This window comes from Tamandua tetradactyla, chromosome 2 (genome assembly GCF_023851605.1).
Source record: "Tamandua tetradactyla isolate mTamTet1 chromosome 2, mTamTet1.pri, whole genome shotgun sequence".
NCBI lineage: Eukaryota > Metazoa > Chordata > Mammalia > Pilosa > Myrmecophagidae > Tamandua > Tamandua tetradactyla.
In genome coordinates, this window is record NC_135328.1 from 26,069,125 (window position 1) to 26,091,662 (window position 22,538).

General features: G+C 40.9%; 3 long non-coding RNA genes across 4 annotated transcripts in view; 1 reads left to right on the forward strand and 2 right to left on the reverse strand.

Annotated features, from left to right (window-relative positions):
• Window positions 1–2,117: 2,117 nt before the first annotated feature.
• On the reverse strand, window positions 2,118–6,657 carry LOC143667222 (uncharacterized). Its single transcript, XR_013167954.1, has 5 exons — window positions 6,555–6,657; window positions 5,885–5,996; window positions 4,475–4,553; window positions 3,240–3,279; window positions 2,118–2,593 (listed from the first exon to the last, which is right to left on the reverse strand). It is a non-coding gene; the product is annotated as an uncharacterized LOC143667222 (long non-coding RNA).
• A 79-nt stretch (window positions 6,658–6,736) lies between these two features.
• LOC143667226 (uncharacterized) lies at window positions 6,737–22,512 on the forward strand. Its single transcript, XR_013167955.1, has 3 exons — window positions 6,737–6,851; window positions 17,803–17,869; window positions 22,339–22,512. It is a non-coding gene; the product is annotated as an uncharacterized LOC143667226 (long non-coding RNA).
• Window positions 21,535–22,538, reverse strand: part of LOC143667214 (uncharacterized) — a 64,834-nt gene continuing 63,830 nt past the window's right edge. Inside the window, exon 7 of one of the 2 annotated variants that reach the window (XR_013167952.1) lies at window positions 21,535–22,454. This is a non-coding gene — a long non-coding RNA (uncharacterized LOC143667214). The remainder of the gene's footprint in view (window positions 22,455–22,538) is intronic. The other variant, XR_013167953.1, reaches the window with a different exon arrangement.

Below are 22,538 nucleotides of genomic sequence, written 5' to 3' on the forward strand. Positions count from 1 at the left end.
TAAGAAACCAGCAGTATCCTTTATATAGGTGCTGAATAATTATTTGGTGAATGAAAGAATAAGAATGAGAATATGGCCTGGTACTCCTAGAAATTCTTCCAGTGGGGAAATCCATCAACAAAGTGGGAGGGACTGAGGCTTTTGTGGTGACTCTCTTGACATTGGAATGTCCTCTTCTTCAGGAAACTTTCACTGTTCTAGGCATAACAGGGTCATTTTCAACCCCATGCTTCTACATTCAGCAGTCCTTTTGCTCAGAAAGTACAATGGTAATATTCTCCCATCAAGGCCAACAGAAAGTTTTTCCAGAGTTTTGCAGGCAGCACCTCAGGCATATCTCTTCATTCAGACCATTTTCTTAAAGAGAGGTGCTGAGTAAACCTGCTACTCTTGAATTACCTATGACCTAAACTCTTCAGTACACATTATTTTTCATGAACCAGAAATCTCTACTTGGAAACAATTAAGGCAATGCAGCTCTGTTTCCAAGTCTGTGTCCTACATCTACCCAATCTATGTCTCAGAGAAGTGGTGAGGGCAGACAAAATCACCAAGCCTCCAAGATCCTATAGGCTTGGTGATTCCACTATTGACTATGGAATGAACTGTGGGAAAGTCACTCACCTTTTTTGAGTCTCCTTTTCCTCATCTGGGAAATGACAGTGATCCCAAAGCAATACATCCCCTACCTCAAAGAAAAACCTTCTGAAAACTGCCAGAGAAGGAGAATTCTGGATTGGGAAAGTTAAAACCTTACAGAGAAGAGGGGGAGGGGAGTGGAGGGTGAAGGAGAAGGGGGCAACATCAGCAGCAAACGTATGAAAGCTCTCATGAATATATATTTTTAATTTTCCCTAAAATAGAGCAAAGAACACACAAAATATCAGTAACATTTAACACATATTAAAATACTAATAACAAGTGCTATCCAATTAATTGCTATTTACCATCCCTTGCTTGTTAGAACAGTTTCAAGATCTCCCTCCCTTGAGGCTTCAGGAGAATGCTGAAAATTCAATTTGCTCTGTTACAGAAAAAAGGTGGTTAAGAGGTGTTCATTCATTTGTTCAGCATCTAGATCTTCTTCCAAGTAGTCACTGTCTTCCTGTTGGTTTGCCTGGGCCTTGCTTTCTCCTGTTCCCCAAAGATCCAGGCTCAAGACACCTTAAAGACCAAACACCATTCACCATCCCTCCACACTGGGCTGCTCTTCCCCTGTGACTCCAAGCCTCAGGGCAAGCACCCCTATTTACCCCGTCACCCAAGCAGACCTTGGCATTAGCCCTAACCCTTCCCTCATACTACCTCCTCACCTCCAATAGGTCCCAGGGCCAGTTGTCCACTCTATAATACCCCTTTAATCTATTTGCCTCTGCCCTTACTCACTCCAGGTGTTGTAACTTAGCTTTTATTGTTTCTTATCAAGATCACCACCACCACCTCCCATCTGTTCTCCTCCAGTCTAACCAGGCTACACAAGGCAGACTGAGTGGAGGTAGTCTGATTCTGTCCCTCCCCTGCTTAAAACTCCCAAGACCCTTAGTTTCCTCTCTAGCTCCATCTGACTCCAGGCCCCTGCCCTCAAACTCCTCCCATCACAGAAGGCAGTTATAAGGAACACCCTTTGTTATTATTCCTCATGATCTCTCGAGTCTCCTTGCTTTTCTACATGCTGCTCAAATGGTTTAGAATACTTCCCCCCATCCAATCCAGCTAACAAACCCAGCTATTTGTCCTTAAATACTCAGTTCAGATTTAACCATTCAATATCTCCATTATTTCTCCCATAAAATAGGAATAATAATATTATCTTTTGGGGATCAAATCATGTCTCCCAGAAGTCATTTTCAAGTCCTAGCCCCTAGTTTTGTGGGTGTGAACTCATTTGCAACCGTGATCTTTGAAGAGTCCATTGAGATGAGGCTAAATTGCATTTAGGTGGGCCTTAGTCCAATATGACTAGAGTCCTTATAAACAAAGGAAATTTGGCAGCAGAGGGAAGAGAAGGACCCAGAGGAGGTAGACCTTACCATGACAGAGGCAGAGACTGACCTCCACCAAGCCACCACCAGAACCCTACAGACTTTGATGAGAGCATGTCCTGCTGACACCTTGACTTGAGACTTCTAGTTTCCAAATCTGTGAGATAATAAGTTCTGGTTGTTTAAACAAACTAGTTTGTAGTGCTTTGTTATAGCAGCCCTAGCAAACTAGGGCGGTACCTGCCTCAGAGGTTGTGGCAAGGAATAAATAAGTTAATCCACATAAAGCTCTAAAAACTATGCCTGGCAGGTCAAGAAATGTCAGCTATTATCGTCCTTTCCTCTGTAACCTTGACCTTGAACCATCTTTCCCCCATGCTTCCCTCATCATGACTGTGCTGGTTTGAAAGGATTATGTACCCTAGAAAAGCCATGCTTTAATTTTCATCCATCTTGTAAAGGCAGCCATTTTTTCTATTCAGTACTATAGTTTGAAGACTTGATTAGATTATTTTTACAGAGATGTGACTTGCCTGTGGGTATTAACCTTTGATTAGATTGACATGTGACTCCACACATTCCAGATGAGTCTTGATTAGTTGACAGGAATCCTTTAAAAGAGGAAACATTTTGGAGACAGGGACATAATAATGGGAGATCCATGAGCCCCATGATAGCCTACACCGCCAGAGACCTTTGGAGATGAAGAAAGAACATGCCCCTGGAGTCGCTTCATGAAACAAGAAGCCTGAGAGAAAGCTAGCAAATGTTGCCATTTGCCTTTCCAGTTGAGAGAGAAACCCTGAACTTCATCAGCCTCCCTTTATGAGGGTAACCTCTTGCTGGTGCCTTAATTTGGACATTTTTATAGCCTTGCTTTAATTGGGACATTTTCATAGCCTTAGAGCTCCAAACTTGCAACTTAACAAATTCCTACTTTTAAAAGCCATTCCGTTTCTGTTATATCACATTCCAGCAGCTAGCAAACTAGAACAACAACCCTCATCAAACTGAACACAAATTGAATCCCTATAGCTTGTATTCCTCGAAAGTATATACAGGGTCTTATTTATGTGTGTGTCCCTGCTCAGAGCACAAAAGACAGTCTATGTTAGTTGAATTAATGAATGTTTTACCACTACCTGAATGCCATCTCAGGTGGCTTTTACAGAAACTCCCCCTCCCTAGGACTTCTGGTAAAGCATCCCTAAAATGTCTGAGCTTCTCCCACAGTTCTCACTAACCCCATCAACTCACCGCATTAATAGCCTGACAGGCAGAGATACTCTTTCCTTCACTAAAAGAAAAAAAAAACAGAAAAAAAAAACATGAAGAGGAAAAGTACTTAGTCATCACTGTCAGCCTTGCCAAATAAACATTGCTATTACATACTCCAGAACTCAAGGAGCACCACATAATTAGGCACAGTTTCAATCAGCAGCAAGATGCAGGTTAGGTGCGTGCTCACACCTATGAGTGGCTCATTTGCAGTGCAGAAGAGGTAAAGATGTTGATTTTCATGCAAACGCTGTCTGAAAGACTCCCAATTAAATAATCACATTAATATTTTTAAGGCCCAACCTAGGCAAAAATACATCCCTTGGCTAAAAAGAGCAGAGAAATTATATTGATGAAGTTTTCTGAGTGGAGATATGCTATGATTTTAGTTGCTTTCTCACTGTCAGAGTAATATATTTTCATGGTGAACACCTTGGAAGATACAGAAAACAATAAAGAAGAAAATAAAAATCTACTATAGTTGTATCATCCACCTGATCTGCTCTCTCTACACTCGGTTACTCAACAAAAGGTAAGATCATCCAGTTCCATGGTCTTTAGGTTCATGATTCTCAAATGAATATCTCCAACCCTTTCCATTCCACTAAACTCCAGACTTGATGTTAAAGAGATAGAGCCTCACGGATATTTAGTAGGCATCAGAAATGCAATGTGACCACAATAAATCTCTGCTTTCTACTCTCTTCCTCCAAAATCTCATCCTCCCCTAATCCTCCACATATCTGTAAAGCCACCATTATCCACCAAATTGCTTAAGTCAAAAACTAGAAGTCATACCTTTAGCCTTCGCACTTATTTAGTCCATTTAGTTTTGCCAACTCTACCTTAAGACCCGAGATTATCTAACTTGATGGAGATGGGAAAAACTGGGGAGAGGCTTTATAGAATCCTAGCCTTGGGCAGCAAAGGGGGCTGAACTTGGCTTATGGCTATTATCCGTCCTTTCTGGAACTTTGTTCCATGTGGTCTTTTATCATCAGCAACTAATTCCACTTTTATCAGCTGAGATGTCCTCTGCTCCACCATCAGTTACAGGGGTCGATTAGCCCAGGCAATCATGTCTGACCTTCTATCAAACATTACTGCAACCTCTTGGGGTCAAAGGAAATTTTCAAACACTTCTCCATGGCATACTGGAGCCATGCAAGAAGGAAAGAACTGCCATGGCCCTCTTTGTATCCAGCTGCCATTACCTTTCCACTTCTACTCCACCATGCTGCATAGTTCTTTCTCCAGGCTTTCCAAACATCCAGTGTTCTATGAGCTCTTGGCCTGGGATTAATTACAAGGAGGAAGGAATCAGTGTGTTGGCCACGGAGATACAGACAAAGATCTCACTTCATAGAAGGACTTGCTGCCCAGGTGTAGAGTGGCTGCCACAAGCAGAGGGCCTCTAGCCTTCAGCTCTTCACACATAGAGAGCCACTTGACCCAAAGTCATGCCCTTCCCAGGAGCTTGTATCTGGTAACTGGGCTAGGAAGGGAGGACCAGGTCGGCTTTGTCGAGCTTGCATTGCAGTTCAGTTTCCCCCTCTACCTAGCTCTACTTTCTACCCGTTCCTTTCTTAGGTGCAATAAATATCTTGCACACAAATCTTATCTTAGCATCTACTTACAGAGAACCCAAGCTGCAACATTCAGGGTCCCTTCTCACTGTGACTGCCTTACTTTCTCTCTGAAACCCCCTCCCTCAGCTCAATCCCTGGAGTCTTTGCAGAGACAGCAGAACTAGGGATCATTGGCTCTTATATATTGACACTCAATGTTCCCCAACTTATTGTGTATAGCATAGCATATGGTTTTTGGCACAAGAAAAGCCAAGCTTTTGAAACTCAAAAACCTTTTCTATCAACTTGTTTTCTTTGCCAGGACTTTGAAAAGGCTCTTTTGAAACTCAAGATTGAAAATTGATGCTTTTGTTCTCTTTTCTTTGGCTGTGTCTTCCCTTCCTTTAGGCATAAGCTTGGACTGCCCTAGCTTCTGACTGAAATGAATAGAAGATTCCAGTGGTACATAAACAGAAATGTAGAAGGTGTGTGTATATGTGGAGCACAGAAAATACTTGGGTTAATAACTCAAAATCTTATTCTAGTGCATTTGCCAAATCTCAAAGCCTTCTAAACGTCACAGAAAACAGCTGAAGCTCATGTTTGTGTTGGTTCTGAAACCCAGACATGGTTCTGAAAGGGAATATAAGAAGGAAATATTCCATTTTTATTTAAAATTGCAAAAAAAATTTTCTTAATGAAAGAGAGCTGGGGGTATCATTAATCCTATGCCAGCTTCTTAAATTTCCACCTTCTTCTACATGGAAGGCGAAGTCATAGCAAGGGATGATAACTCTCTAAAATCATAATTGTCAGCACCTAAATGCTACAAAATGCCCTATGAAGAATTTAGAAATAAACTTTATCCTGAAAAAGATATGCAAAATCACCTGAATGAGACAATGTGGTGCTCAAAAGAATAGTAGGTTTCTTTTATGCACCAATAGATATGCATGAATACATTCAGAAGATGAAGTTGGAATATTTTTTAAACCATCAAGAGAAAAGAATCTCAGAAGTAGTTGTGGGCATTCCTATTGGAAAATCCTTCCTTACTGGGAGATCCATGGGTGGCCTTTCCTTGTTGTCTGGTAGTAACATCCCAACATCACCATGTAGGTTGTCTGGTAGTAACATCCCAACATCACCATGTAGGTGCCATAAAGTTCTGTAAGAGAAAGTAAGGGCAAAAATAATAAATTCAGTATGGTATTCAGGGAAACACCAACATTTAGAAGCAGAAAGAGTTAAGAATAGGACAGGGAGAGAGTGGAAATCAAAGAAAGAAGGTTAAAAGAGTATTCAAGAATGTCAAATGCAGTAAAAACATCAATTAAGAAAATTCCAGAGGGACCAATGAATTTCCCTACATGGAGCTGGCAGTTACAGAGGAATGATAGAGAAAGAAACCAGAACTCTCTGTGCTGAGGAGTGGATGTGAGAAGGGAAATAGAACCTGTTATCATGGGTAATTCCTTAGAATTGGAGTCACTGTAATAGTTATAGAAGACAGTAAAGAAGAAAAATGTTTAAGCTAGACACATAATCATATTTATACCTTGAGGAGAGGAAAATAGAGGGAAGTAGAGGTTGAAGAAAAAAGAGGAAGAAGTTTGATGGAGCAAGAACAAGGTAGAGGGAGAAGATAAAATCTTGAATAAACTTAAAAAAATGAACCAAACCAAGCTGAGGTAGGAGGACTAGATTCAACAGTAAGAAAGGCTACCTTCTTTATTGTGATAAGAGGAAAGAAGAAAGGCATGGGTGAAATACAGATCAGTTCAGAAGTAGAGAGAAGAGGAGTTGAGGAAGTTCCTGTTTGGTGGCCCTTATTTTTGAGAAAATTCCTGCATGGTGGCCTTTATATTCTTTGTGACATAGGTTGCAAGGTCATCTGGTGATGGAAACAGGCATCTGAAACAATAGGGGCCAGAGAAGAGGAGTGAAAGTTTGGAGCAGAGCAGTGGGGAAAGCGGTGGCAGGGCAGAAATCTTGGCAGTGGAGATGTAGAGCCCTGTTGCAGGTGAGGGCAAAGCTTTGAAATGAAGCATACCCAGAGCATAGCTGAGCACTGTAATCCAGAGCAATCAACAATTCAGGGGGATGAGAAAGAAAAGAGAGCAGTGACTTAATCCATGGTAGGAGATGAGTGTGTGTGTGTGTGTGTGTGTGTGTGTGCGCACCTGAGGGGAGGGATAAAGGGATGGAATGTGGCTAAAATAGCTATGCAAGGGAAAGCTATTGGGAAAGGAACAAAAATTTAGGTGGGATCAGAAATTTTGGGATAAAAGTAAAGAGAGGGCTTAAAAGCACCAGAAAAATCGTCTCTTGCTTCACAAGAACTAGTGAAGACCAATGGTGCCATTTGTACCTAAACCTGGCAAGGCTGGGTTTAGAGGCTCTTAATACTCCTTTCAAACTCTGTGCCTTTCTTGCCTAGGAGAGACTGTCTAGCTTACATTCATCTTTTGGGTCATTTCTGTCACAAAGCCATAGAGATCATGGGAGACTTGTAAGAAATTGTATTTATAAAGAGGCTGCACAAGAAAGAATAATTCTTCAGAGTTCTACTAAGTTAAAAAGATACATTTCTTTGACAGAGATGCTTACCTTGAGGTGTCTATGATATAATTATGAGTTGGTGGTGGGAGAATTGCCCCTGGTTAGTCCCCAGCACATCTGCACTCCTAGCATAGTTTAGAAGCCATGAGCTCCATCGCTCTTAGACATGTGATCTGGGGCAAGTAAATTAACTTTCCTGAGGCTGTTTCCTCATCTTGAAAATAGCTTCCATTCCAGGGCTGTAGTGTGAGCAGACCGAGATAACAGCTAGGACATCCTACAAGGGTTAGTCTTTAATTACTTGGTGGAGTGTCCAGCCATCATTAGGAGTAGACTCAGCTAAAAGGTTGATCTGGCTGCTTTCAATTGACTATTCTCTGAATGCCCACCTGGGTGAATTGAGAAAACCTGGAAGATGGTTGAATCCATAGATGATCCAAAGCTTAGCACCTATGACCTTGTCAGAAGCAAGCTCTTGTTCTAAAGTTCTGCTTTTCAAACTTTATCATTGTTCAGAATCTCCTGGCAGACTCAGTAAAACACAGAAAGTTGCACTCCACCCCCACAGCTTTTGATTTCTTAGGTCTGGGTGGGGCCCAAGAATTTTCGTTTGTAACAATTTCCTAGGTGTTGCTGCTGCTTTTACCTCTGCTTCCCAGGAGACACACTTTGAGAAACATTGGTCTTCAAAAGCTCTAAACCTGATGCAGTGAATCCCTTCTCACATGGCCCCTTTTCTCAGCAGAGGGGTCCTCTCACCTGTCGGCTAAAGAAAACATTTTTCATTTCACAGATTAGTAAGGACCCTTGTTCCTGGGTTCCCAATCAGTGATCAGAAATGAGAGGCACAGGTTCTCAGTGATTGAACTCAAGATCTGGGCCTGCCAGTAGGCCAGGAAAGAGGGTTTCATCACAACATCTAAATGAGTGGGTTTGATCAATAATTAAGTGAGCTGTTTTGGGAATGATTGTGATGATGGAGCTGCTGATTAGGAGTGGTTTTATTTGTTCATGATGGATTCAAAAGGACTTCAGCAAGCTAGAAACTGGACAAAAGAGAGTAAATAGGATGTTTTTATTGCTGGGAATTCAGCACTGTTGCTAAGCCATGGTGAAAGGACTAAAATGTGTTGACCACCTGGCTGCTACACCTTTCTTATGTTTGGGAATTGCCCAACTTGGAAAGTGGGGCCTAAAACCCACAACAAAGGTAGAAAATGATAGACAGTTGCCTTCCCAATCTTCCCTGCATTTACAGGACCTGAAGGAGACTCTCCAAATCAGTGCACTAACTGTAGGCTGCACCAGAGTTAAAGATCCAAGAAGCAGGGATCACAAAGAATCCATTCCACCAATGGATAGGGCAACTTCATTGAGTTTCCAGAAGCATTGGAAGCAGCAGTCCCAGATACAGCCCAAGGTGTTCCATGCCATTGACTCCAGGTGTACAAACCATGGCAAGTAAAATGCAGGGCAGGTCGCACCGATGCCTTCACTGGGCCAGTTCTGGGAATGGTTGGGTGATTACGTGGTACACCTGACTACAGAACCTCCAAGCCAGCCTATTGTTAGATGGGATTTTGTGGTGTTTTTTTATTGGGGGGGGGGAGGGTGTGGATAGAATTATTTTTTTTTAATTAGAGAAGTTGTAGGTTTACAGAAAACTTATGCATAAAATACAGAGTTCCCATATATCATCCTTTTATTAATACTTTGCAAAAATGTAATATGCTTGCTCAAGTTTTTTTTTTTTATTTTTTATTTTTTTATTTTATTTTTTTATTAATTAAAAAAATTAACTAACACAACATTTAGAAATCATTCCATTCTACATATGCAATCAGTAATTCTTAATATCATCACATAGGTGTATGGTCATCATTTCTCAGTACATATGCATCGATTTAGAGAAAGAAATAGCAAGACAACAGAAAAAGAAATAAAGTGATAACACAGAGAGAAAACAAAAATAAAAATAAAAAGTACAAAAATATATAAGAAAAAAAAAAACAAAAAAAAAACTATAGCTCAGATGCAGCTTCATTCAGCGTTCCAACATAATTACATTACAATTAGGCAGTATTGTGCTGACCATTTTTTTTTTTTTTTTTTTTAGAAATCATACCATTCTACATATGCAATCAGTAATTCTTAACATCATCACCTAGATGCATGATCATCGTTTCTTAGTACATTTGCATCGGTTTAGAAGAACTAGCAATATAACCGAAAAAGATATAGAATGTTAATATAGAGAAAAAAAATAAAAGTAATAATAATAAGAACAAAACAAAACAAAACAAAACAAAACAAAAACCTATAGCTCGGATGCAGCTTCATTCAGTATTTTAACATGATTACTTTACAATTAGGTATTATTGTGCTGTCCATTTTTGAGTTTTTGTATCTAGTCCTATTGCACAGTCTGTATTCCATCAGCTCCAATTACCCATTATCTTACCCTGTTTCTAACTCCTGCTGAACTCTGTTACCAATGGCATATTCCAAGTTTATTCTCGAGTGTCAATTCACATCATTGGGACCATACAGTATTTGTCTTTTAGTTTTTGGCTAGACTCACTCAGCATAATGTTCTCTAGGTCCATCCATGTTATTACATGCTTCATAAGTTTATCCTGCCTTAAAGCTGCATAATATTCCATCGTATGCATATACCACAGTTTGTTTAGCCACTCGTCTGTTGATGGACATTTTGGCTGTTTCCATCTCTGCAATTGTAAATAACGCTGCTATAAACATTGGTGTGCAAATGTCCGTTTGTGTCTTTGCCCTTAAGTCCTTTGAGTAGATTACCAGCAATGGTATTGCTGGGTCGTATGGCAATTCTATATTCAGCTTTTTGAGGAACCGCCAAACTGCCTTCCACAGTGGTTGCACCATTTGACATTCCCACCAACAGTGGATAAGTGTGCCTCTTTCACCGCATCCTCTCCAGCACTTGTCATTTTCTGTTTTGTTGATAATGGCCATTCTGGTGGGTGTGAGATGATATCTCATTGTGGTTTTGATTTGCATTTCTCTAATGGCCAGGGACATTGAGCATCTCTTCATGTGTCTTTTGGCCATTTGTATTTCCTCCTCTGAGAGGTGTCTATTCAAGTCTTTTTCCCATTTTGTAATTGGGTTGGCTATCTTTTTGTTGTTGAGTTGAACAATCTCATTATAAATTCTGGATACTAGACCTTTATCTGATATGTCGTTTCCAAATATTGATTCCCATTGTGTAGGCTGTCTTTCTACTTTCTTGATGAAGTTCTTTGATGCACAAAAGTGTTTAATTTTGAGGAGCTCCCATTTATTTATTTCCTTCTTCAGTGCTCTTGCTTTAGGTGTAAGGTCCATAAAACCGCCTCCAATTGTAAGATTCATAAGATATCTCCCTACATTTTCCTCTAACTGTTCTATGGTCTTAGACCTAATGTTTAGATCTTTGATCCATTTTGAGTTAACTTTTGTGTAGAGTGTGAGATATGGGTCTTCTTTCATTCTTTTGCATATGGATATCCAGTTCTCTAGGCACCATTTATTGAAGAGACTGTTCTGTCCCAGGTGAGTTGGCTTGACTGCCTTATCAAAGATCAAATGTCCATAGATGAGAGGGTCTATATCTGAGCACTCTATTCGATTCCATTGGTCGATATATCTATCTTTATGCCAATACCATGCTGTTTTGACCACTGTGGCTTCATAATATGCCTTAAAGTCAGGCAGTGCAAGACCTCCAGCTTCGTTTTTTTTCCTCAAGATGTTTTTAGCAATTCGGGGCACCCTGCCCTTCCAGATAAATTTGCTTATTGGTTTTTCTATTTCTTAAAAATAAGTTGTTGGGATTTTGATTGGTATTGCATTGAATCTGTAAATCAATTTAGGTAGGATTGACATCTTAACTATATTTAGTCTTCCAATCCATGAACACGGTATGCCCTTCCATCTGTTTAGGTCTTCTGTGATTTCTTTTAGCAGTTTTTTGTAGTTTTCTTTATATAGGTTTTTTGTCTCTTTAGTTAAATTTATTCCTAGGTATTTTATTCTTTTAGTTGCAATTGTAAATGGGATTTGTTTCTTGATTTCCCCCTCAGCTTGTTCATTACTAGTGTATAGAAATGCTACAGATTTTTGAATGTTGATCTTGTAACCTGCTACTTTGCTGTACTCATTTATTAGCTCTAGTAGTTTTGTTGTGGATTTTTCTGGGTTTTCGACATATAGTATCATATCGTCTGCAAACAGTGATAGTTTTACTTCTTCCTTTCCAATTTTGATGCCTTGTATTTCTTTTTCTTGTCTAATTGCTCTGGCTAGAACCTCCAACACAATGTTGAATAATAGTGGTGATAGTGGACATCCTTGTCTTGTTCCTGATCTTAGGGAGAAAGTTTTCAATTTTTCCCCATTGAGGATGATATTAGCTGTGGGTTTTTCATATATTCCCTCTATCATTTTAAGGAAGTTCCCTTGTATTCCTATCCTTTGAAGTGTTTTCAACAGGAAAGGATGTTGAATCTTGTCAAATGCCTTCTCTGCATCAATTGAGATGATCATGTGATTTTTCTGCTTTGATTTGTTGATATGGTGTATTACATTAATTGATTTTCTTATGTTGAACCATCCTTGCATACCTGGGATGAATCCTACTTGGTCATGATGAATAATTCTTTTAATGTGTTGTTGGATACAATTTGCTAGAATTTTATTGAGGATTTTTGCATCTATATTCATTAGAGAGATCGGCCTGTAGTTTTCTTTTCTTGTAATATCTTTGCCTGGTTTTGGTATGAGGGTAATGTTGGCTTCATAGAATGAATTAGGTAGTTTTCCCTCCGCTTCGATTTTTTTGAAGAGTTTGAGGAGAGTTGGTACTAATTCTTTCTGGAATGTTTGATAGAATTCACATGTGAAGCCGTCTGGTCCTGGACTTTTCTTTTTAGGAAGCTTTTGAATGACTGATTCAATTTCTTTACTTGTGATTGGTTTGTTGAGGTCATCTATGTCTTCTTGAGTCAAAGTTGGTTGTTCATGTCTTTCCAGGAACCCGTCCATTTCCTCTAAATTGTTGTATTTATTAGCATAAAGTTGTTCATAGTATCCTGTTATTACCTCCTTTATTTCTGTGAGGTCAGTAGTTATGTCTCCTCTTCCATTTCTGATCTTATTTATTTGCATCCTCTTTCTTCTTCTTTTTGTCAATCTTGCTAAGGGCCCATCAATCTTATTGATTTTCTCATAGAACCAACTTCTGGCCTTATTGATTTTCTCTATTGTTTTCATGTTTTCAATTTCATTTATTTCTGTTCTAATCTTTGTTATTTCTTTCCTTTTGCTTGCTTTGGGGTTAGCTTGCTGTTCTTTCTCCAGTTCTTCCAAATGGATAGTTAATTCCTGAATTTTTGCCTTTTCTTCTTTTCTGATATAGGCATTTAGAGCAATAAATTTCCCTCTTAGCACTGCCTTTGCTGCATCCCATAAGTGTGTTTTCATTTTCATTTGCCTCGAGGTATTTGCTAATTTCTCTAGCAATTTCTTCTTTGACCCACTCGTTGTTTAGGAGTGTGTTGTTGAGCCTCCATGTATTTGTGAATTTTCTGGCACTCTGCCTATTATTGATTTCCAACATCACTCCTTTATGGTCCGAGAAAGTGTTGTGTATGATTTCAATCTTTTTAAATTTGTTAAGACTTGCTTTGTTGCTCAAGTTTTGAAAGAATATTTTAATAATTGTGCTATTGACTGTAGTCAGTGGCTTGTAATAGGGTTTACTGGTTATGTTTTTCAGTCCTACGATTCTCTTTTATTTTATTCTAATAACATATATATAACATAAAATTCCCCTTTAACCGTATTAATTCAGTGCTATAAATTACATTCACAGTGTTGGGCTACCATCACCACTATCCATTACCAAAACTTTTCCATCAACCCATTGCTTTTGTTTTTAACTTTTTGTTATAACTAAGAACCACATTTAACTCAGAATAATTTCAAAATAAGCTCCGCAATCAAAACACCCAGTTATGAGTTTTGTCTGCCATTTTTATCAACTTCAGCAAGTCCCTATCTGAGCCTCTCTAGATCTTAATTACATAAACTTTAAAGAGGGGAGAAGAATTTCCATATAATGGTAGCAGGGGTCAAATGAGATAATATGTGAAAATGCTTTGAAAGCCATATTATACTATAAAAATGTAATATTTTTATATATGTATGGACTAATACATGTGGCCTTTCTATAACTGGGTTTTTATTTTGACTCTTCCTCAAAAATAGTGAGCCTTTTCTTTTCAATGTTCATCAATGCTTCAAAGAATCCCTACTTAGAGCAGTTTCACGTTGAGCTTTCATTGGTTGTTTGCTAATCTTTCAAGGGAAGAGTCTTATTTATCTTTTGTTTCCCCTACTGTGTCTATTGGTTTGTAGTAGATTCACAGTAATTGTCAATCAGGCAAACATATAGAATTTGCTGGGATCTCCATGAGTGTCCCAGGAAGTTTCCAGCTCAGATATACCTCTAGCGTTCTTCCTTTGCAAGCTTTTTTGGGTCTTCAAAATGCCCCAGTGGATAGTGGAGCGATCAGAGAGAACATACTCCTGGTAAGGCTATTGGTTTTCCTATAGTGCAAGTGACGGACACAGTGGGGGATATACATCTTAATTGGTAGTGGGAAAAACATCTCCCAGGTGCAGGGTTGGCTTGTAAATGCCATCTGTCCCACCACAGAGGATTAAGGGGAGGAACGCCTTTCTCTGGATTCTGGGAACAGTGTAGGCATCACGATGAGCTCTTACTATTAACTTGTCTGTGCTCCACCTGGCTAATTGCAGGCAAGGGAATCTGTCTAGAGTTTCCGTTTGAAATCAAAAGGATGATGCGGTGGCAGGTCTCTTATTCCCAGGTGTTGGCTGCATTTGTGAAAAGGAATTCCGGGGAGAATGAGAACTAAACATTTCTTTTTTGGCCCATCCTGGAAGGTTTTATGTCAATATACTCTACTATTTCATGTTTTACATCCCAATGGAAGAAGATATAAAATGTACTTAAATATCTTCTTCCATTTGTTTATTTGCACCACAATTGCTGTGTCCCCTCTGAAGGAGCCAAACCCCATGTTGGGTACTGGAAACCCCAAGGAGAATAAGACGTTGTACTGGTTTGAAATGATTTATGTACCCTAGAAAAGCCATGTTTTAATTCTAATTCCATTTTATAAATTCAGTCATTTCTTCTAATCCCTATTCAGTATTGTATGTTTGAAACTATAATTAGATTATCTCCCTGAAGATGTGACTCAATCAAGAGTGGTTGTTTAGCTGGATTAGGGGGAGATGTGTCTTCACCCATTCGGGTGGGTCTTGAGTACTTTACTGGAATCCTATGAAAGAGGAAACATTTTGGAGAAAGGAGGAGATTCTAAGAAAGCAGAGAATGACATAGCCACAAGAAAACCACAACACAGAATGCCGTGGAACTACAAAGCAGAGAGTCCACCAGCCAGTGACTTTTGGAGATGAAGAAGGAAAATGCCTCCCAGGGAGCTGATGCCATGTTCACCATGTGCCCTTCCAGCTGAGAAAGAAACGCTGACTGTGTTCCCTATGTGCCCTTCCACTTGAGAAAGAAACCGTGAACTTCATTGGCCTTCTTGAATCAAGGTATCTCTCCCTGGATGTCTTAGCTTGGACATTTCTATAGACTTGCTTTAATTGGGACATTTTCTCAGCCTTAGAACTGCAAACTTATTAAATTCCCCTTTTTAAAAGCCATTCCATTTCTGGTATATTGCATTCCAGCAGCTAGCAAACTAGAGCAGACATTGTGAACTCGGGGAATGCATCTGTTTTAGATGGCAGATGTGGGGGGGGGGATGGCAGTACTGTAAACAAATTACAATACAATGCAGTGAACATCTACTAGAAGTGTATGCAAAGATTTCTGGTGCAAGAGATGGAGAAGTAGGAGAAAGGGAAGGGAAAGAGGGAAGGAGGGAAGCAGGGACGAAGAGAGGGAGGAAGATGGAGGAAAAGAAAAGATACGGCTGAGACCATGGGTTGTACCCAATCATGCAGACACAGAGCTGCCAGAGGCCTCTGTGTTAGTCAGGATTGGTGAGGTTATGCTGGGGTAACAACCTCTAAATCTTAGTGACTGATAGCAACACACATTAATGACTTGTTCATGCCAGCCCACCGAGGGTCAGCTTAGCTGGGACTAAAGCTGGCAGAACAGCCACAGATTCAAAGATTTCTAGTCACTACAAAAAAGGGGAAAAGATTTCTGGAGGGTCATGGACTGGCAGTTAAATACTCCAACCCAGAAGTGGCACATGTCACTTCTGCTTACACCTCATTGACTAGAACTAGCCATATGACCCCACCCAATCACAAAGTGGTCAGGAAATATAAGCCTTCCATGTTCCAGAAGGGGAAATGAGCAGAAATGTTTGGAGGACAACATCAGTGACTAATATACATCATCTTTTCTACCACAGGAGAAAGCCTGACTGAGAATTAAGCTCACAAAGAAAGCGAAGCTAATATACATAAATGTATGTATGTGTGTGTGTGTGTGTGTGTGTGTGTGTGTGTGTGTGTGTGTGTGTGTAGGCAGACAGATATTTGATAGAGGGTGTATTGGTTAAGTTCACGTGGCCACTTGGCTAGGTTATTGTGTCCAATTGTTTGGTCAAGCTAGCTCTGGCCTGATACCTGTCAGGGTATTTCATGGATTTAAATTATCAGTTGATTGCATCTATGACTGATTGCATCCACAATCAACTAAGGAGATTGCTTTCGCCATTGAGAGAAGCCTCATTCAATCAGTTGAAGGCCTTAAAAGGACATGTGATGATTGCAGCAGTCAGAAGGGAGAATTTCCATGTCTACTTCAGTCAATCAGCTTCTCCCAGGGAATTCATCAAAAAACCTTCATCGGAATTCCCAGCTTGTGGCCTGCCCTATGGAATTCAGATTTGCCCGTCCCCACGGTCATGTGAGCCTCTTCCTATAATAAATCTCATAATAGTTATATTATTTATCTTATATAATATATATATTATATATCTCCTGTTGGTTCTGTTTCCCTGGAGAACCCTGACAAATACAGATAGATAATAGGTAGATAGTATTTGTGTGTGTGTGTATATATATATACGAATATGTGTATGTGTGTGTGTATATATAGAAGATCCTGGGGACTTGCAGCTACTTTGGCCAATAAATTCCTTTTTGTCTAAGCTAGTTTGCTTTTGGTTTGTTTTCCGACATTACAACTGAATGTGTCCAGACGTATACAGGAGGCATATAAGATTGCTCAGATAAAACATTAGAGCAGACATTTCCCAGGTAAAGGGCTGTATGCTCTGATCAGAGTGGAACATGCAGCACCATGAAAGAACAAGACAAGCCTTGGGAATGATGAGACATTTGATACAATTACATTTTTTATCAAACATGCACAAGTTTGAGAACCTCTGCTTAAAGGAATACCCAAACCTTCGCATTATAAGGGTCTCCTGATGTGGTTCCTTCATCAAAGCAGAATTTTCAGAAACTTCAAACCAGTTACCCATCACACTGACTCTGTGGAAATGCTTTTTTAAAAATGATTTAACCCTATAAACTGTCTTTCAGTGACTGTTAGTTCCTTGAATGAAGGGCTGAACAATTAATGTAAGAAATATCCTTCCTAAATTAAGGGAATTCCATTCCTGAGACAAATCTGGCATCTGCTGTTGGAATACCATCTTTTTCCCATGTCACAGACAAATGAAGAATCAGTGTGAATAAACACATACACAAATACTACTGTTAGTTTTGGGTGGGGAGGTGGAGAGGCACTGTATACATGTGTGAGTATTAATATATGAATAGCCTTCAGCCTACTGCATGAATGAACCTCATGCCTTCCATTGCATAGAGTAAATAAAAGTTAGTGAAGAACAGCAGTTCCTGTCTCCAGCCACAGTAAATAAAAATCATAGGGTCCATTTATTAGGTAACTTCTATGTATCCAACACCGCACCGGATGCTTATGTGCTTGAGCCAATTCTATTTTCAGATCAACCCTGAGAGATCATCCCCATTTTCAAGAGAAAGTTTAAAATAAGTTGCCCCAGCTAATGGAAGTCAGGAACGGGATCCAGATGTTTCCTTTCGTCACAGTCATGCCTCAGTCTTTCCAATTGCCTAATTCCCTTCCTCCAAAATCAACCACTCTATATTCGTTTCTGAGAGAATACGTGTCTGCCCCTACTAGCATCAACAGTGGTAGGTGGACTTCTGGCAAGTAAGCTGTGAGGGAATGGCTGTTGGAAAGATGTATGTAAGTTTCCTATTGTGGCTGTAACAAAGTACCCCAGACTTAGCAGCTTAAAATAGCATCAATTATTCTTTTCCAGTTCTGGAGGTCAGATATCTAAAATCAAGATGTCAGCAGAGCTGCATTCCTTTCTGGAGGCTCTAGAGGTGAGTCTGCTTGCTTGACTTTTCCATCTGCTAGAGGCTGCCTGCATTTCTTAGCCCATGGCCCCTTTCTCTATCTTCAACGCCTGCAGCATAGCATTTTCTCTCCTCTTAGATCTCTGTATCTGTTCTTACACCTTCTCTCTCCCCCACTTCCCTCTATTAAGGACCCTTGTGATTCTATTGGGCCCATCTGGATAATCCGGGATATTCTCCCCATCTAGAGAGCTTTAACTTAATCACATCTGCAAAGTCCCTTTCGCCATGTGAGTTACCATAGTCACAGGTTCTGGGAATTCAGATGTGGACCACAGGTGACAACCAGCAGCAGCTGTCCTTACATGCCAGGTGGGGAAAGTTTGCAGAAAAGGAAAGGGTTTACTACAAAAGGATACTAGTGAAGGAGGACATGGTTTGCAAACGTCCTAAGTCTCTTACCTTAGTGGTTCTAGAGTTTAAACCTAGGGCCAATGGGCAGAGATTTCAATAGGGAGCTTCAAACAGCCCAGTGACGAAGAGAATGGGCTGAGCAGAGAGGAGAGATAACTTGAAGTGTTCAAGCACAGTCTTGAAGGTGGCAGGCCGTGAGAGATGGGACCTGCTCGTGGCTCTGGCGGACGTAGGCTGATCCAGGTCTGCCACATCTGAGCTCTGTGACTTGGGACAGGATATTTACACTTCCAGTCTCTCTTTCCTCATTGCAAATTCGGCCTAATCAGACCTATTCTGCAGGCTCGTTATGAGTATTAGAGGTAATACATGCCCAGAACCTCCACAGGCAATGGCCATGATCATCCCCTAATCATGGCTCGAGAGTGGACATCTCCAGGAGCACAGCTGTTTCATATTCAGGGATCGAAAGGGAAGGACTGAACTAAAATGTGTTATTACCTTGCAGAGATCCCACTGGGGTAAAACATCTTTAGTAGCCATAGCCTCCCAAAATGGGAAGAATTTTCCTTATGATTCCAGGACAACAGTTTTGAGGGCTAATATTGATTGAGGGGTGGCAGCGTTCTTGTTACAGGAGTTTTCCCTTTCTGTTTGTTTGGGGGGGGTGGTGGTGATGGGAGGGCAGGGTTCCTATATTATGTGTACTTCATCTCCAGTAAGAAATCAAGTTACTCTCCTTGACTAAACCACAGCGAGCCTGTTATCAACCCTATATCTCTGTAAAATTATCACCACTGAGTTTACAGTTGATTGATTGTTCATTCCACATACTATAATTGCTTCATTAGAGGCTTCAGATGGTTCATTGTGTTGGCAACTCCCTGAAACTGTCTGCACAATCAGGGCCAGACACATGCCACTTGACTCATCAGGAATTGAAGCATTTGTTTTCGTTTGTTTGTTTGTTTTCAAATGGCAGATTATTACACGGGATTTAATCCCAGGGTTAGGCAAGATCCCGTCAAACAGGGGCCAGCAGGCAGGCAAACAGGATCTCTCCAGGGCATCAGTTACCATCCATGAATGAATGATTTCCTGATTCCCAGCTCCAGCATGGATCTCTCTCCTGCACTGCAGACTGAGATAGCCAAATACCACAAGACAGTGTCTGCTTGGATTATGCCACAGTCATGTCCAACACAACAGCCCCTGTATTGAATATATGATCCCTATTGCATTCTCACTGTGTTGAAACTTGTCTCCACTCACATTCTCCATCTCAGTAAATGCCATCACCATCCATGCAGCCAGCCACACCAGCAGAATCTTGCTTGCTGTTCATTGGTCCTCCTTCTCTACCTACACCCTGCTACAATCAGGAAGCCTTCTGAGTTCCTCCTTCCACTTCCTTTTTCTCAATCGATCCGCTTCCTTCATTTTCACAGTCACTTCCTTGGCCCAAGCGACCGAGGTTTCTTCCTCGGACTGCAGTGATCACCTTTTCCATGCTAGCTCTTTCTTTTTATTCTTTTTTGACATAGGCAGGCACTGGGAATCAAACCAGGTCTCTGGCATGGCCGGCAAGAACTCTGCCTGCTGAGCCACCATGGCCCGCCCCAGAACCTTCTCTTGAAAACTCAAGTCTGATAACATCATTCCCTATTGAAAACATAGCCTCTTCCAATTTCCTTAGGACAAAATCTTAACTGACTACATTAAGCCCAATTATATTATTTCCTCAGCACCTTATATTCGTCCTTCTTCTTCTTTAAAAAAAAAAATGCTATTTCTGATAACACCCTTTGCTTCCTGATGACAGAAATCATGGCTATCTCATTCACCACTCATGTCCCTGGCATTAGCAGGGTGCCAGCCACAGGCAAGGAGCTCAGGAAATACTCCCTGCCCTCTGGCCATGGAAGACCACATTGGAGGGATCCTGTTTCATCGATTTCGAGATGAAATAAAATGGGCAACACTTAAATTAGCCTACATCAGAGAATGGAACATAAGCCCCTTCACCAATGGGCACCTTTACTTCAGCTCTACCAAATCCTGCCCTCCTCCCTCACCCACATCACTGCTTGCTCTGTGCTACAGTGATGGAACTTCCTCTCCATTTCCCAAACACCCTGCATTAGTTTCCTGTGGCTGCTGTAACACAGCACCACAAACTAAGTGGCTTAAAACAAGACAAATAATATTCTCACAGCTAGAAGTCCAAAGTCAGCAAGGCCATGCTTTCTCTAAACGCTCCAGAAAAGGAATCCTTCCTTGCCTCTTCCAGCTTCTGGAGGGCCCAGGCACTCCTTGGCTTGTGACAGCACCACTCCAATCTCTGCCTCCATCTGCACATCTCTCTTTGTGTCTCTGTCTCTGTGTCTCTTCACCTCTTCTAATTAGGACACAGTTCATATTGGATTAAAGGCCCACCCTATTTAGATATGATCTCATCTTAATTAATTGCATTGTCAATGACCCTATTTCCAAATAAGGTCACATTTTGAGGTCCTAGAGGTTAGGAGTTCAGCATACATTTGGGGGGGACATGATTCAGCGCATAGAGCACCCTACACTCATATATATCTCTGTTGCTTCTGCATACTCTGGTCCACTCTCTTAAAGTCCTTTCCTTCCCTCCCCACCTGAGGGAATCCTACCCATCCTGTAAGAGTCAGCTCGGGGACCCCTACTCTGGCTCCACCCAGTAAAGGCAGTTACTCCTGCCTCCCTCCCACCTACTGTCACTATAATGGCTGCAAACATTGTGCACTTACTGTGTACTTCATACTCTTTATTTCATTTAATTCTCACAACCATCCTAAGAGGTAGGTACTGCTGTTTCATCTCAGAAATGGGGAAACTGAACCTCAAAGTGAATAGACTATTTGCCCAAGATCAGACAACCACCAAGTAGTGGTTTCAGTTCCAGAATTTGGGGCTCCTGACCCCTAAACCAGAGTCTAAACACTTCCCTTATTCCCCAGACCTAGGACAGGTGGGTGTTTCTGTGAATATTTTCCATCTTGCAGACTATTAAGTCTCTGAAGCAACTACCTGGCTCTGCTGCTGTGGTACAGAAGCAACCCCAGATGATTCATAAACAGTTGAGTGTGGCTGTGTTCCAATAAAACTTTATTCATAGACTCAAAATTAAATTTCATATTGTTTTCATGTGTTATGAAATATCATTCTTCTTTTGTTTTGTTTTTTTTTAGACAGCTAAAAATGTAAAAAACACTCAGCTCAGGGGCAGTGCAAAAACACATGGCAGGTCAGATGTGGCCCACAGGTCATGGGTTGCCGACACCCGGCCTAAACAACTACAAGGAACACATAAGAATATTTCTTTTAACATGTCTCTCTTCCCCAATACCCTGTGGCCCTCTCAAGCAGGGACCTGGGATATTTATCTCACATCTGACAGACCACCTGACATTTTTCACCTCAGGGTCTCTTTACTTCACTGCCTGTGACAATGTGTATCTCCCTATATCATCGGGGTTTTTCTCCACTCCTGCAGATCTTTTCCCAAATGCAGCCTTCTCAGCAAGGCCATCCCAGATCGCCCCATCTGAAACTGCAGCAGCCTCCCCTGACACCCTTTATCCCCTCCACAGCCTGCATTGTCTTTCTCCTTAGCGCTCGCCTCTGTCTAACATAGCGGATATTTTTTCATTTATCTCTTTTATTGTCTTATCCCCACTAGAACATTACTTCTGTGCAGGCAGGGATTTTTGTGTTTGTTCACAGTGGTAACACCAGAACCGAGAAAGGTATTTAGCACATAGCAGGTGTTAAAGAATTAATTAATAATTAATTGATCTATCTATTTATCGTTATCATCCACAAACATCCGGCATAGAATAGAGTCAAAAATAAAAGACTTGGACGAATATCTAGATAAGGTATTTACCATGTTTTTCCTGAGCTCTTACATTTTTGGGTTTAGAGAAAAGCTCTCCCATTTTCCATGGAGTTTGTACAGGACAGAAACAGGCCCCTGCCTTTTCTCTCTCTGGCACCCATCTGTGTGGAGGCTTCTTTGAGATGTGACCTCCTGACCCTGTTCCTTCTAGAATACCACGCGGGGGTCTCTCGGGAAGAGGGCAGGGTGCAGCTGGGCACCAGGACCTGCCTCAGACATGAGCGGCAGATGGAGCCAGGACAGCTTGGTGAGGAAGGGCCTCAAATTCTGCCAAAAAAGAGAAAAAGGTGTGTGCCAGGGCTCCCGGGCAGGCTGGCAGAGGAGAATGGGCTTCTTGTTAAATTAATTGAG